General features: G+C 57.2%; 1 long non-coding RNA gene across 1 annotated transcript; it reads right to left on the bottom strand.

Annotated features, from left to right (window-relative positions):
• Nucleotides 1-4538: 4538 nt before the first annotated feature.
• On the bottom strand, nt 4539-14002 carry LOC309628413. Its single transcript, XR_014244510.1, has 2 exons — nt 13232-14002; nt 4539-4697 (listed from the first exon to the last, which is right to left on the bottom strand). It is a non-coding gene; the product is annotated as an uncharacterized lncRNA (long non-coding RNA).
• Nucleotides 14003-15357: the final 1355 nt, after the last annotated feature.

Below are 15357 nucleotides of genomic sequence, written 5' to 3'. Positions count from 1 at the left end.
ACGTGGCTTGTGGAATCTTAGTTCCCTGACCAGGGATCGAACCCACGCCCCCTGCAGTGGAAGCGCAGAGTCCTAGCCGCTGGCCGCCAGGGAATTCCCTGTGTGCTCTATTTATAATGAGATGTGTTAAGATGCTGACTGATGGGTAACCGACAGGATTTAAGGAGCACAGTAACCTGAGGCCATCGGATGAGGGCTCTGCACCCTGGCCCTTCTCACCAAAGCAAGACAAGTCCTGTCACCATTTTGTCAGCGGGAACACTTGTGCTCCAGGGGGTTAGGTAATCAGTGCACAGCCAAACACACTTGCTGTGATGGGAGTGCTGACCACAGAGCCCTGTGACTACGGTCTGTGTGTTCTACCGTCTGTAACAGCGTCTCTAGCTGCCCTAGCAGCCCCATGATGCTGTATTGTTGCCCCATTTTACTGGGGACACTTGAACCAGTGGGGTCTGGTGCCCAACTCAAAGGTCACTAATTCTCAGAGCATCCCAAGTAATTGCTTGGAGGAAGTAAGTTATAATGAAACCAACAGACCCTGCAAAGTATGGAATGCACAACCTGGCGATGGGGGGTGGGGGGGCGGGAGATGTGGTACAGGGGACCCCCTGTGGCTTGTGGCTCACTGATGCTTAAGAAGAGCCCAGGGCTGGAGGCCTTAAGGCTCTAGGTACTAAGAAACCACAGAAAGCACATGGGGGTGGGGCTCTGCGTTACAGCACACCACAGTGGAATTTTCCAAATAGCCTTGTTTTTTAAAAGCATCGCCCCGTTGCCTTCTGCTGCCGCCACCCTCAGAAAGCGAAACCCGATTTAGAAGCTGCAGGATCAGGTCTCACGTGGGAGCCACGTGAGATGGGTGCAGAGGGCAGAGGTGGCAGGGGATGCAGATGCTTCTCACGCCCGATCATCCGCCGTGGGAAACTCTCTCTCCCTTCCACGCGTGAGGCTCCTTGGAAGCACCTCGAACTCTCTCAAGTCCTCCCCTTTGCACCTGCTCTGCCCTCCTCCTGGACCTCCTGGGATTCCCTTCTCCTCTACTTCCTAGTCCCCTCTGGTGTGTGGCTCAGAATGGTACCCCAGGTGCTCTGACCCTCAGAACAGCATCCCCGACTCTAACCCAACTCCCACCCGAGGCCGTGCAAGGCTCCAGCAGCCCCTGGGCCACCTCCCAGATGCCTTATCGCCTTGTCTGGTCTCTGTGCGGTCCCCAGGTCCCCAGCGGGTAGCCAGGGCCCACACGGAGGAGGCGGTAAGAGCGTAGCCTGCCTGAGCCCTGCGCAGTGTGTATCTACCCTCTTCGTCCTCACAGTCGCCCATGTCGCCGAGAAGAACTGAGGCTCACGCGGGGGAACGTTCTGTGCCCAAGGCCCCATAGCTGCTAAGGACACAGGCAGGATTGGCAACCAGGCCGTCTGGCTCCAGGTAACATACAGTGTGGTGCTTGTTTGGTGGTGACAGACGGAACACCTGGGGTGAGGCCCTGCCTACGCCACACTCTCCCCACCCCTCCTTCCCCACTGCCCCTCCACAAGAGACCCCATTTTTTTCCAGCCCCTGAGAAGCAGTTGATGATAGGAGAGAACATGAGCTTTCAGGTCAGGCAGATCTGGGCTGGAATCCCAGCTCTGGTGTTTACTGTGTGACTTTGGGCAAGTTACTTAACCTCTCTGAACCTTGGTTTCCTCTTTCAGAGGAAGGGGTGGCCCACATACCTCAGGTGGGGGAGGGGTTTAATATGTGTTGTCTTTCTTCCTGGCGCATCTACCCACCCTGACCTAGCGACTTCAACCTCTCCCTTTGCTCCTCCATCCTAAGACAACCTTAGATATTGCCCGCCTTAGAGGAACCTTCTTGGATGCACCCCATGTTCCTCTTCTTGCCAAACCTCAGCCCCTATTTTCTCCTCACTCATCCACCCACCAACCAACAGCTCCTGAGACACACGTGCGCACACACACACACACACACAGAGTTGGGCTCAGCTCCCTCCTGGCTGCAGAAGTTGGCTTCCTAAATGTCCCAGCACCGAGTCCAGCCCCTGTCCTTCCTCCGTCCTGCACCTGGAGTGGAGGATGCTCCTGACCCTCACAAAAACCCCCCTGGCGGCTCCTTGCCGTTTCCCCTCCAGAGCGGCCTTGGGGAGGGAGCAGGCCTCAGCCTCCCCGCCCGGGGTCTCTGCCCTGAGGGGCCTCGCACAAGCCCCTCCTCCCCCCCACCACCAAGTGTCACCCATCAGGAGACCTCCCCTCCCGCAGCCAGTCCCCCCCCAACCCCCAGATACTGCAGGCACCCTCTCTGCACCAGGCTCCGATGCCCAGCTGATGCCCGGTGAGCGCCTGAACAAGGTCCACCTCTGCCCTTCAAGGTCACAGAAGTCTCCAGGAAAAGCCTTGAGATTCTGCCAGTCGCGCTGATTCTCTGAGCACTGGCTGCCCACTCCCTCCTACGGAGGGTGAGCTCATGGCTGGGAGACAGTTGGCTGCGAGGCTTTTGTTCTTGTTTGAATCTGGGCGGGGGGACTTCCCAAGGACAGGCCTGCAGAGGTGAAGGTGAGGGTGCGTGGGCCCGAGAGGAGCAGCGTAGCGGTAGCGGCCAGGGAGACACAGGAGACAGAGGGGGGCGGATCCACCTCCAAACTGCTGCCTCTTCACTTCCACCCACCCCCCTACAGCCACCAGCCCCGATCTCTCCAGGACCCCCTCCCAAATCCGGCCCCAGCCGAACCTTGCAGCCTCGCCGCCCCCTTCCCATCCAGACTGGCGTTTTCCAGACACGTTACAATCCTGGCTGCACAGAGCCCGCCTTTGCTTGTCCTGTTCCTTCTGCCTGGACCCCCTCCTGCCTTCTCCAACCATCACAACCCTGGTCCCCTTGGCCACGTGCCACCTCCAGCTCCCACACCCGGCAGAGCTGGCCACGCCCTCCTGAGAGGCCCGGCAGCCCCTTGCTCATCCCCGTGGCCCTCCGTGCTGGACACGTGGCGCGTGAACCAGATTCTCCGAGGGGGTGGCAGCCGCAGGAGTAGGGGTCTCCCAACCCCACGCAGCCTGGCCTGGGGCGCGCTCCGTCGTCAACACCCGCCGATGGTCCCGTCCTCCTCCTGCCCTGCGGGGATGGGGCTGGGCTTGCGGGTGGGAGGAGCTGCCCCTAAGCTCTAAAATGGGCCAAGAGATGGGCCAAGAGCCACACGTGAAGTGCGCTGTCTGCAGCCGCAGGCGGACCAGGCCGAGCACGCTGGCCTCTGGTTTTCTCCCGGAGAGCCCTCTCGGGGCCCTCTTGACAGAGCCTCGGGTCCCGGTCAGTGGCCTCTAGAATTGTCTGTCCACCTGCCTCCCCGATAGGCTGTGAGCCTAACCCTGGCACACAGGAAGTGCTCAGGCCGGTTTGAGGATGGCTGTTCGAGGCATCAGGGTCCCCCCTCCAGGCATCCCCAGTCCCAGTGGGCCTAGCCCTCCAGGGAGACCCAGGCTTCACCCAACAAGCACAACCACTCCCTGGGTGGGACGTCCAGAAAAGATGGGCCTGGGGCTGCCCGGGGGCGCTGAGCAGAGCTGGGTTTGGGCTCCAGGGGCGAGAAAGAAAAAGCTGGTCACTTGGACTCCCTCAGGGTCCACCAGGCCCCGGGCGCCTTCCCTGGGGGCCTCCTCGCACCCAGGGCCAGTCCCCATTTTCCTCTCCCCAACTCCAGCTCCTCCCCTGGGCCCATGCAAGGCTCAGCTGCCTCCTGTCCCAGAAGGAGACAAACCTCTTCCGAGGCCTGCTCCCAGCTGCCGCTACCTCTTGCCAAACCTGCCCAGCTGAGCTTCCAGAAAGAGCGGTCCACACACTCGGATCCACACTGCCTCGCACCCTCTCGCTGCCCTTGACATGCAGGGCCGGGCCGCCCTGCTCTGCCCGCCTCTGCTCCCCCAGCACATGGTGGAGGCTGGAGACACCCGTCTGGCACTGGCTTGTCTTGACTTTGCCCCTCTCTGAGCCTCGGTTTCCTCATCTGTAAAATGCGGATGACCGTCGCCACCTCCCTGGGCTCTTGGGAGCCTGTGGGGAGGTGCATCCCTGGGGAGAGGCGGGGCTGGAGTGGCAGGTGGGGTTCTGCGTGTGGAAGGGGCAGGCGCAGCACCACCTAGAGGAGGTGAGCGGGGGTGTGCCAGGGAGCCCTGAGCCGGGCCCACATTCTGGGGGACACAGAGCCTCCCTCAGCGCCCCATCGAGGCTCCCGGCAGACATCTACATTGGAGACATAGGAGGGGCCCAAGAAGCCGCCCTGAGCCCCTCCAGAGGCCTATGCAGGGAGACCACGTGGGGTCAGGAAAGAGGCCCAGGCTAAGAGCCAGGAGACTGGGGTCAGCACCCCATCCCAGTGTAACGATGGGGTGGCGTCTTTAACATGCCTGAACTTCAGTCTCCTCATCTGTGAAATGGGCACATCAGGAGGTGTGCGGTTTACCCGAGGCACGGAGTGTGTGGCACAGACAGAGCTCTCATGTGTGTGTGGAGTGAGACAAGCTAGAATTTCACAAGGATGATCTTAGAAGTACAGGGATAAGCACTTGCATTTTTATGTGTTTCCATATTAGAGGAAGGGACTTCCCTGGCGGTCCAGTGGTTAAGACTCCGAGCTTCTGCTGCAGGGGGCGCGGGTTCGATCGTTCGATCCCTGGTTGTTGAGCTAAGATCCTGCATGCCATACAGTGCTGCCAGAAAAAAAAAAAAAAAGATATTAGAGGGAAAGGCTGGCCTTCCGTTTGCAGAAAATATAAAGCATCTTCACGGAGACCCTGAGTGGCCCTTGAAGGGGTGAGGGCCCAGGTAGTTTGGGTTCCTGCTCGTTAACTGGCTGGTGGTGTGATTTTTGCCCTAGGTACTTTTTACAGGTTAAAAAACAAGGATCTTTTATCATTGCTAAAATATTTACCAAATTATCTCGTGCGTGCCAGGTCATGTGGTAAAAGCTTAGGACCAAGAAATGATTCAGGAACAATCTCTTCTCAGTTTATAGAGGAGACATGTGTAAAACGATATTTTATTTATTTCAAACTTTTACTTTAGCTCCGTGTGAGAGGAATACCCACCGTGGAAAATTTGGTGAATGCCGATGAGTCCCCAGAAGAAAATACACGGCGCCTGCCACCCTCCCTTCCAGAGAGAACCACCGGCAGGTGAGCCACTCAGACGTCCCCTTTGTCTTCTCTTCCTGTGGACTACCCTCTGTAACAGTCAGACAGCCCCGATGCGGTCCTTCTCTGCTGCTTACTCGGTGCAAGCCGCCTCTGTGAGCTGCACCTTCCTCATCTCTGAAACAGAGCTTAAAAAGCGTTCCCTCCCCCGTGGGACAGTGTGAAGTCGAGTGCGGCAGTGAACGTGGAGCGGTGTAGCCGGCGGGGCGGCAGGTGCTTGGAAGACAGCGGCTGCTGTGTGTCGATGAGCAGAGCGTCTGGAGGCTATTAATTTCTCTTTATCGCCAGCCGACGTCACAGCCCAACCTCTTGCTCTCCGGATGCAGAAACCGAGGCCCAGGGAGGAGAGGGTTACAGGAGCCAAGATGAGAACCCAGCCTTTTCCTCTCCTGCCTGGGACCCACCACGGCCGGGCACGGCCTTAGAACGTCTAATCCGACCCCTTCTGGGCTGTGGCCCCTGCAGTAAAAAGTGAAGTTTCTCGAAGGCGCCTGCTTCTCCACGAAGCCTGCCTGTTGGTCTGAGATAGCTGGTGAAGCATTGCTTTTGCATAAATGACAGTGGTTCTCGAGCCCCAATGGGGAGAGCCTAGGGAGGCGGGGCTGCTTCTCTGACGGAGGTTTTAGAACATCTTCCTGGTGTGAGACGATGCTTTGTGAACTTCCACGGAAAGCGCTGGGTGTAAAATCAAACCTATGGAATGATGTTGACTGTGAAACATGCCCATAGAAATTAGTCTGTGGTGGGGTTTTACCACATACACTTTATAATTTGTTAACTTTCAAAATCTCTACAGTCTTATTTTATCTTTTTCTTTCTTTTTATTTTATTTTTTTTAAGTTGCAGCATGCAGGGTCTTAGTTGCAGCACGTGGGATCTAGCTCTCTGACCAGGGATCGAACCCGGGCCCCCTGCATTGGGAGCGTGGAGTCTTAGCCACTGGACCACCAGGGAAGTCCCTTATTTTATCTTCATAATCAGAGTTTTTAAATCTTTACTAAAATAAGGTGGTGCAAGGGAGAGAGTGACAGGTCTGCAGGGAGGTTACACTACCCCCCACTGCCCCGGTTCACACATCCTCCGGGAGCGCGCATCCTGAGTATGAGGGGCTCTTGGGGAGCAGAGGCAGGCACAGTCCCAGTATTCGTGAAGCCTGTGGTTTTAGGGGGGAGACGTGGATCAAATAGTCACACAAAGTAGAGATACGGAAACTGTGACACGTGTCACCAAAACATGTACTGGGCTTGGGGGAAGGGGGTTGGCCTGGTCCAGGAGGCTGAGACCTGAAGGCTGGTGGGAGTTAGTCGGGGAAGGTGGGGAAAGAGTGCCCAGCATAGGGACAGCATGTGCAAAGGTCCTGTGGTGGTGGCGGGAGCAACCGTGGGGAGGGTCCACCAGCACGGCTGGGGCTGAAGAGGGGGTAAATGTGAGCGGTGAGGTCAGCTTTGCAGTTTGCAAAGATCGCACACTGTCTGCAGTGCCAAGGACGTCTGGGTACCTTGAAAGTACAGCTTCGAAAGGCCAGGAGGGGGGCTTCCCTGGCGGCACAGTGGTTGAGAATCTGCTTGCTAATGCAGGGGACACGGGTTGGAGCTCTGGTCTGGGAAGATCCCACATGCCGCAGAGCAACTAGGCCCGTGAGCCACAACTACTGAGCCTGCGCGTCTGGAGCCTGTGCTCCGCAACAAGAGAGGCCGCGATAGTGCAGAGGCCCGCGCACCGCGATGAAGAGTGGCCCCCGCTTGCCGCAACTAAAGCCCTGGCACAGAAACGAAGACTCAACATAGCCAAAAATAAAAATAAAAATAAAAATAAATAAATAAATAAAATATTTAAAAAAAAAAAAAAAGAAAGGCCAGGAGGAAGCCATCTATGAAGTTAAGCCACCCCCTCCAGGGATGCAGGCAGGCAGAGGCAAATGAGAGTCCAGCGGCAAGAAGAGGTCTGCGCAGACCCGTGGAGCCCGCAAGCGCTGCTCTCCTGGCACCCAGGTGGCTGGGGGGCGGCCCAGGGTCTGAAAGGGTGGAAGGAAGGCACCCTCTTCTCCACCACATCTGCCGCCCAGCAAGGCTTGGGGCAGCTCAGGGAGGGGCTGGACACTGATTTTACACTCCATTCTCAAGCAGCAGGACTTCTGTTTAGAGTGCTGATGGGGAACCCTCCCCGGGCCAGACAGGGCGAGGCTGGGCGAGCTGTGCGTTTACCTCTTGGGAGGGGGCGTGCCCTGCGTGCGGGGGCTGAGAACCAGCTGGACTCTTCAGAATTAGGCTCCACTGCTGACCGCTGCTCTCTCGGTCCACTTCTAACTTATTTGTTTTTTAATCTTGAGAGCCATTTTTATTGTGGAAAATTTCAAACATATATACAGTGAACCGTATAGTGATCCCCTATGTACCCATCTCAACACTGGTTATATGCTGTTCTTCCTGTCCCCTCCCCATATTCTTGTTATTTTTATTTTTCCTGGATTCACTTAGAGTGTATCTCAGATATATCAGAACCCATGAAAATACTTCAACTTGTTCCATGCACATCTTTAGTAGTAAGGTTTTTTTTTTTTTTTGAGGCATAATCACAATACCGTCAGATACCTATAAAATTAACAATAACTCCTCAATGTTTTATAATTCCCCAATTACCTCTAAAAATGTCTTCTAATAGTTTGTTCAAATCAGGTTCTGGGAAATTCCCTGGCGGTCCAGTGGTTAGAACTCTGCGCTTCCACCGCAGGGGGCACGGGTTCGATCCCTGGTCAGGGAACTAAGATTCCAAATCAGGTTCCAAAAGCAACACACTGCACTTGGTAGATGGGTCATTACGTCTCTTTTAGTCTGAAATAGTTCTCCCTTGGTTTGTTTTTCCTACGCAATATATTTGTTGATGACATTGCGTTGTCTCGTAGAACTTTCTGAATTATGGATTTAGAGGACTGTACGTTTGTGGTGGTGTTGAACAAGCCCCTCTAGCCCCAGTATTTCCTATAAACTCAGTTTCATCCCAAGCAGTGGTCCTCAATTTTGCCCCCAAGGAACATTTTGCAGTATCCTCGGAAGAGAGTCCCTTAGGAGGCACTGCGCTGGGGATGGGAGCGGGACCCGTAGAGCGGTCTGCATCTAGGGGTCACTCCCAGCGTCCACGCATGTGTACTTCCTACATGTCCCATCAGGACTGGACAGCGCATCCCACTCTTAGCAACATCGCCTTGGACTAGGGGGTCCCGGTGCTGTCAGCACATCACCTGATGATTCCGCAGCCATTCGTAATCATGGTCTAGATCAACCATTCGGGTTGCGGGATGGTGAGACCTATTTTTTTTTTAGTGTAATGCAATTATGACTTTAATACTTTCTCACATACCGTTTACAAAGGGCTTTCCCATCCAGGACCGAATAACCAAACTCACAGCTATGCTGGAGGCAGGTCCGATAATCTTCCTCTTTTTTTTAAATTAATTTTTATTGGAGTATAGTTAATGTACAGTGTTGTGTTAATTTCTGCTGTACAGCAAAGTGAATCAGTTATACTTATACATATATCCACTCTTGTTTAGATTCTTTTCCCATATAGGTCATTACAGAGTATTAACTAGAGTTCCCTGTGCTACACAGTAGGTTCTTTTTTTAAAAAATTAATTAATTTTTTTTTTTTGGCTGCGTTGAGTCTTCGTTGCTGCTCGTGGGCTTTCTCTAGTTGCGGCGAGCGGGGGCTACTCTTGGTTGCGGTGTGCAGGCTTCTCACTGCGGTGGCTTCTCTTGTTGCAGAGCACGGGCTCTAGGCACGTGGGCTTCAGTAGTTGTGGAATGTGGGCTTCAGTAGTTGTGGCTCGCGGGCTCTAGAGCGCAGGCTCAGTAGCTGTGGCGCACGGGCTTAGCTGCTCCGCGGCATGTGCGATCTTCCCGGACCAGGGCTCGAACCCATGTCCCCTGCATTGGCAGGCAGATTCTTAACCACTGCGCCACCAGGGAAGCCCTATACAGTAGGTTCTTATTAGTTATCTATTTTATACATAGTAGTGTGTCTAAGTCAATCCCAGTCTCCCCACTTATCGATAATCTTCTGATAATTTTCTCCAGACAAGGAGGCTGAGATCAGAGAAGGGAAAGGGCACAAGACCCCACAGCTCAATAGGAGCAGCAGGCCAGGCCTGGGCAGGGCCGCCACCCAGAGCTCCGTTCACTGGAGTATGCTGAGCTCATGCAGCTGCAGGGAAGGCAGGAAAGGCCCTGTGATCTTCTTTTAAAAGCTACGAAAGTTCTGAAGGGTTCTCTGCTGTGCATCAGCTGTTTCTAGCATCCCTCTCCAACCTCAGAGCCCTCCGCTCACCCACAAATGGTGGCCCGGCTCACACCCCTTCAGGCCTCCTGCTGCCTCCAGGATGAGACCCAAACCCTCTCAAGCCCCTCCTACGTCTCTCTTCCCATCTTTTCCCACATCACCGTCCCCACCCCAGCCAAACCCAACTGGGACACTGAACTCGGATTCTGATACACTAACAGGAGACTTCTGCTACGGCTTGACCAGCTGATCTCAGTGGGCACTAAGGAGGGGGTTAACCCCTGTCCAGCACCCATGTGTGCAGGCACGTTATTGCTTTCAACACTGGGGAGTGGGTTTCACCTTTCCAGCTTTCACATGAGAAAACCGAGGCTTGGAGAGGGTGACCGGCTTGCCAAAGGGGGCCGGAGCTCACGAGGAGCCGGGCAGGCTGGCCTCAGCCCGGGCTTCTTCCAGGTGGCCGCAGGCAGCCACCTCCCCAGGGCTGGGAAAATGTGGGCCCCAGAAAGTGTGGCGGAGACCTCCACTCCACACGCCGTCGGAGTTCCCTGTGCCGGGCCTTGGTCTCCTGTGTTTTCCGTCATCTGCAGCGCACTGGAGAGCGGTCACTGCCAGGAAGGAAACCACGCTGTTCACGGCCAATCTGCAGAGTGACGGGGTGGAAATGGACCCCAGTATGTTTCTTCCAGATGAACCGCGTAACTCATTCCACAGGAAGGGCCGCATGCATGCCCTTGGAGTGTGTGAAATTGACGACTGCACCGCCTTCCTCCCTCTGCCCTGCCCAGGGACATCACATGGCCTTGCCAAGGCCACCCAGCTGTTCAGGGCAGAGCTGGGCCCTGCACGCTTCACCCTGCACCCCTAGCCTGCTGACTTCCGAGGCCCCTGAGTGGGGTGGGGCTAGGGGGCCTCCAGGCAGGGAAATCTGGGGGCAAGATAAGGAAGAGCCAGCCTTCTAAGGAAGGGGGCTGCCTGGGCTTGGGGGGCTTCACCGCTTTCCTTCAAACTGCTGAAAACTTCAGATGGCCAGAGCTCAGGCAGGCTGCAGAGACCCTCCGAAGTTTATCGAGGAGAGATGAAAGAGGAAATTGTGGTATCTTTATCACCAGACAGCTAGGGCTGAGGGAGGCTTACTGGCTTAGAAAAATAAAATTCATACCATTGTTATAAAGCAGAAACTAACACACCATTGTAAAGCAATTATACTCATATAAAGATGTTAAAAAAAAAAAAATTCATACCAGCATCAGGTTGAGGGCCTGGCACATTAGTAGGCTCTTAACATGTGTTTGTTGAATGAATGAATGTTTCCAAACCCTATTTTTGCAACCAAGGCCCAGAGACCTCCTTTTCTTCCTAATTAGTAGCTTAATGCCAACATGAAGACACGCTGGCCCCCAAAAGGCCCCAAACTGCTGTCCCTACTTCCACGTGACGGCTCAGTAAGGTCAAGGCGTAGACTCCAAGGTTCCACTGCTCGCCAACCTCGTCCAGGTAACAAAACACCCTCCCAGCGCGATGCCACCAAGCCTGGGAGAAGCGTTTCTGAGTGGGGGACCCGAGTTCAGCATGAGGACGTGACCCAGAGGCTCAGGTCTCCCCACTTCCTCCCAAGCTCAGGAAGGGGAGGCCCGGTGGGGGAGTGGGCCTGGGGAAGTGAGGAGCCCAGAAGGAGACCACCTGAGACCCTACCAACGCCTGCTGGCAGAGAGGCCAGGCTCACCCAGCACCCCCGGTAGGGCCTTACTGGGGGGAGGTGGGGCTGCCAGCGGGACTGAGTGCCAGGCAATTTTAGGCTCCCAAGGCTGGGGCATGGAGACAGGCCCAGGTGAGTGTGAGGGGTGGTGACCAATGCAGGGCAGCGCCGCTGCTAAGAGCCAGGGCCGGCCACTGCGAGTGTGCCTCCTGAAGGGTCCCCAACCTCTCTGAGTAGTCCTGGGGTGTGCGAGCGATCGCTGCAGGCTGCAGTGGCGCCGGGGGCGCACGCGAGCCCAGAGGGGGAGCCGCTGAGGGGGCTGCACCCTATCGCTGGCTCGCAGCTTCCGGTGTTTGGGAGGACGCCGTGGTCACACCTGACGTCTGTGACCGGCAGGAACTGGGCCCTGAGCAGGGCCACAGGAGGTGCCCCCGGGGCTGGGATGAGAAGAGCTGAGAGCCAGGCCCAGAGGGGCCAGGACGTGCTCGAGGCCCTCGGTGAGCCTGGGGCTTTTGGCACAGAGTCCAGGGCCCCTCTTCGGTAAAGGGAGGAAGCGCCCCGAAGCTGGCCTCCCGGCTGAGCCAGCCCAACACCCTGCGCTGTCGCCCTGGGGCTCGCAGCCTACGGCCCCCAGGCCTCCGTGTGCCCTTGAGGGGACCCCAGCCCACGGTGCTGCAGTCAGCCCAGGCCTGCTTACCCCAGCTGGCGGTGCTCCTGGCCAGGCCCCCGGACTTCCCGAGCGAGGGGCTGGAGGGGCCGGGCACGTGGCAGGTCTGCTCTGGCCACGGTGGTGGGTCAGAGCAGGAGGTCCTGGCGCGGGCGGGCCTGGTCTCCTCCACCCATCCCAGACCCGGGCGCGTCCCAGACCCGCGCACTGGCTCGGAGACAGAGAGAAACACATGCATGCGAGGGGAGGGGAGGGGAGGCAGCTACACCTGCCCGTCACCAGTCGGCGGAGAGAGGGACCAGCTCAGGGTCACATGGCTGGCCGAGGTCACCTCGCAGCTTCTCAGGTGGGCAACAAGAAGCGGGGAGGAAGGGGCCCTGCTCAGGTAGGCCGGCCTCTTCCTTCGAGAGGCCCAGTGGTCAGCGTGCCCTCCTCTGCCCCCTCCCCAGTCCCCCTCTGCGACCGAGGCTGGGGTTCAGGGGAGCCAGAGCCTGTTGGGATGGCAGGCCAGAGGGTGGGGCCTCCTCTGTCCCTCCCACACAGGCCTCCCCAGCTCTGGGTCCCGGGACTGTGACATGAAGTGGCCAGCCCAGTGTGAGCTGCAGCCGGCCACGTGCCTGTCCCCCAGGGAGACAAGTGTTGGCCGGGTCCCAGCTGGCGCTCTGCCGCAGGGTCAGGGCCCTCCTGCCACCCTGGCTCCGCTCCAAAGGGCACACTTGGTTCTGCTGCTGCCCCAGCCCCCGCCAGGGGGGACAGTATGATCTCGTGAGGGTGACAGGGTAGGACTGAGCAGGCCACCTGATGGCCACGTGACCGTGGTGAGCGCCCAGGGGCACAGGCCTCTGCAGGGCCTGACCCTGAGCCCAGGGCTTTGCTGCCACTGGCTGAAGGGAGGGGAGGGGAGGAAGCGAGGGGCAGCCTGCAGAAGCTGTGATCTTCCTGAGTCACAGGGCTGGGCACGGCAGCTTCCGGGAGGAGTCTTGACGCTCACTCTAGCCCGTGCGGCTGCGCTGTTTCATCTCCACAGCCAACCCCGATGAGAGGTCCTGTCGTGATCTCCACTGACAGCCGAGGACACCGGGGCGTGGACACTAGCCCAGGAGCGCATGGCCAGCGGGTGGCAGAGCCAGGACTCACCCCCCCCCCCCCCCGGCATCCTGACTCAGTCTGGACTCCTGGAGATGACGCCCTTACGATTACGTAGCTCACGAGGACTAGAAAGAGACGGCGGGGCAGAGGCAGCTGCTCAACATCTCCCCCCGCCCCCCCCCCAGCACACTTTTCATAGTGGCATTTTGGCCAGATGGAGGCTTTGGGATGGGCTCCACCGTTCACGAGGCGTGAGACCTAGGCGGGTGGTTAACTTCCCCCCGTGTATGCTTTCTCACCCGTAAAGTGGGGCAGTCGTACCTAGCCCACGGCGTTGAGAATGAACACCGAAGACCGTCTGCGAGAACGCCCGGCACGTGCTCAGCTGGTCCTGGTGACGCCGACCCCGCTCGCGTGCCAGGAGCTGCTGTCAGCTCACGGAGGGAACTGTCCCTGAGAAATGCTGTTAACTACCCGCCAGCGACGAAAGGCCAGCGGCGGGCTCCGAAGCAGAGGCTCGGGTGCTGGTCTCCGTGCTGGCAAGAGCCCAGCCTGGGAGGCCGTCCACCAGCTGCTCCCGAGAGAAGCCGGGGCGGGGCCCTCCTCCTCCTCCTCCTCGGCCGCTGTGCAGCCGCCAGCCTCCCAGGCCTGCTCACAGCCACTTCACCCACGGGCCCAGGGCCGCCGGGACGGCGTCTGCAGTGGCAGAAGGGGCAAGCCCGGCACCTTAGGGACACCTAAGCAGGGGCCTTCACGGCCCTTCGCTGTTCACTCGGCTGCGACGCCACAGTTCCTGGGGACAGTAACAGGCCAGGGCCCCGCCTCCAGCCGCTGTGCACAGGGCAGCCCCATTTCAGTCCAGCTCGACACCCCACCCTGCTTCTGCGGGTGAGGGCACTTGTGAAGCAGTTACGCTCGCAGGTCTTCAAAGAGCCACGACGACAGGTGGGGCCAACGGTCGGCGTGGCCACGAGGCGCACACCCGTGCAAGGAGCTGACGGACGGGAGAGGTCCTGGACGCGGCAGCGGAGGGCACACTCCTGTGACGTCTCCTGTCGCGCCCGCACACGGGGCCGCCCCGCCACCACACCGCCCAGCGGGGCGCCGCGGCCAGACCAAGGAAGACGGAGTTCGGCCAGTTCAGCCAGCGAGGATGCAGACGCATCCCGGGATGACGTCCACCCGCTGCTCAGCCACGAGCGAACGCTCGGGGGCTTGCTGGGCACGAGGCGCTGCTTTAAGTGCTCAGCCCTGGGGTTCCCTTTACAGATGTCACCTCCAGTCGGGTTGGGGAAGGATTTCACAGACGACGGTGTCGAGGCGGCCGCTCAGCTAGCTGGGAAAAGTGAAGCTGACTCCTTCAGCTTTGGTCTTTGTCTGCAAGATGCATGCTCCAGAGATTTGCTCTACCTAACGCGAGAGAATATTTTTTTACTCTTAAGATGGAGAAGGCATTTAAAAACGTGCCTACACATCCCAGAAACCAGAAAGAAAAAGATGGGGAGAACACAATTCGAATCCTCCTGTAGAAACCCACCTCTCCTCCGTGCTGACGAAAGGCAAGTACTCAGCTTACGGATGGTTGAGAAAAAGGATGTCTAAGCTTTCTGAGGTTGACCGCGGGTAACTGAAACCCTGGAAAGTAAAACCATGGTAAGGGTGGGCGGCGGCTGTACATGAATCTATACATGTGATAAAATGGCACAGAATTATACATACATATTTTATCAACACATATTTCCTGAGTTTGATATTGTACAGTAGTTATGGAAGATGTAGACATGGGGCAAACAGTGAAGGGTTCATGAGCCCTCTTTGTAGTATCTTTGAAATTTCCTGTGAATCCGTAATTATTTTGAAATAAACTATTTTTAAAAGTCAAAAAAAAAAGGATGTCTAAGCTCATGCACAGGTCTCAAGGACCTTGTGTCGGTGTGACGTGGGCAACACCACCGCACCGGCAGCAGGCATCCCACGGGCTGGAACTGCCCTTCCGCAGCCATCGTCCAAGGAGACCCATGTTTAAGGACGTCCACAGAAATGCTATTTAGAATACTGAACAAACACGAAAGGAACATTGTAAATGTTGATCCACGGACTTCCCTGGTGGCGCAGTGGTTAATAATCCACCTGCCAATTCAGGGGACACGGGTTCGATCCCCGGTCCGGGAAGATCCCACATGCCACGTAGCAACTAAGCCCGTGCGCCACAACTACTGAGCCTGTGCCCTAGAGCCCACGAGCCACAACTACTGAAGCCCACGCGCTCTAGGGGCCGCGTGCCTCAACTACTGAAGCCCACATGCCTAGAGCCCGTGCTCCACAACAAGAGAAGCCACCGCAACAAGAAGCCCGTGCACTGCAACAAAGAGTAGCCCCCGCTCACCACAACTAGAGAAAAGCCCCCGCGCAGCAACGAAGACCCAGCGCAGCCAAAAAAAAAGTTG

This window comes from Balaenoptera borealis (assembly GCF_965194805.1).
Source record: "Balaenoptera borealis genome assembly, chromosome: 4".
Lineage (NCBI taxonomy): Eukaryota > Metazoa > Chordata > Mammalia > Artiodactyla > Balaenopteridae > Balaenoptera > Balaenoptera borealis.
This window is presented reverse-complemented; position numbering and strand designations above follow the sequence as displayed.